This window comes from Salvelinus sp. IW2-2015, unplaced genomic scaffold (assembly GCF_002910315.2).
Source record: "Salvelinus sp. IW2-2015 unplaced genomic scaffold, ASM291031v2 Un_scaffold2359, whole genome shotgun sequence".
In the NCBI taxonomy this organism is placed as follows: domain Eukaryota; kingdom Metazoa; phylum Chordata; class Actinopteri; order Salmoniformes; family Salmonidae; genus Salvelinus; species Salvelinus sp. IW2-2015.
In genome coordinates, this window is record NW_019943684.1 from 96,797 (window position 1) to 97,937 (window position 1,141).

Here is a 1,141-nt window from a genome sequence, read left to right on the forward strand (position 1 = left end):
GGGTGCTGAACAAGAGGAGGTGCTATTTTCAATATTCGTTCGCTGATTGGTCAAAAATTCTCGAGGACGCTAACATTGATTTGTTGAAATCACTTTCAATCAGTTCTGCCCCCCCGTTCAAATCTGCCGTTTCATTGGTTGTTGTGTGTTCCTCTAACAGTCTGACGTTTCGCAAAGTTGCGCTCGTTTTCCCCGATGGCATGTCCTGAGATCCGTAGATGAGTTTAGGGGTCAGTTACAACAAAACATTGGTTTTTAGTTAGACGAGATTAACAACTATATGATTAAAAAAAAACACAACTCCACACTACAAATTCTCCAGTGTTAAAAAAACWACCAAATTAAAACTGAGAGTGTTAAATCAACACTGAACGTGTGGAGTCTGTGGACCCATAGATACCGGAACAGTGTTAAATGAACAAACTGCTTAGTGTAAAGCCTTATTCAAATACTTCCCAGAGTGCCTTGCCTTTGTGGACCCAAGAAGAGTAGCTGTTGCATGTGCAGAGGCTAATGGGATCCAAGAAGATTTAAGAAGATTTTAAGAAGAACTGTAGAAATAGATGGGGGGGGTTTATGGCTTTGTGACTGTGGTAGTTAGTGACGACCAGTTACCACCCAGAACCATATTTGTTAGTGACAGAGCCATGGTTATTACATTAATTCATTTTCAGTCCTATGAACTTCACCAAGTGAGATCCCAAGCGAAAATATTATCATAAAAATGTTTAACGTAATACCATATATATTTCATGAGGCCTTATTTTGAGGGCCKAGTTTTTATGTATGTATTTAACTAGTCAAGTCTGTTATGAACAAATTATTATTTACAATGACAGCCTACCCCAGCCAAACCCTAACAACACTGGAACAATTGTGCACCGCCCTATGGGACTCCCAATCACAGCCAGTTGTGATACAGCCTGGAATTGAACCTGGGAATCAAACCAGGGTTTGTAGTGATSCCTCTAGCACTGAGATGCAGTGCGCCATTCTAATCCAGGGGCCTGAAACGCATACACATCACTTTAAACCAAAACCACACCCATCGTTATCATATTTCCCAGCATGCTCTATTGCAGGTAGATTTTTTWWWAATTGTTTGTTCCAATATCTATGTTAAATCTTATCTAATTAATCT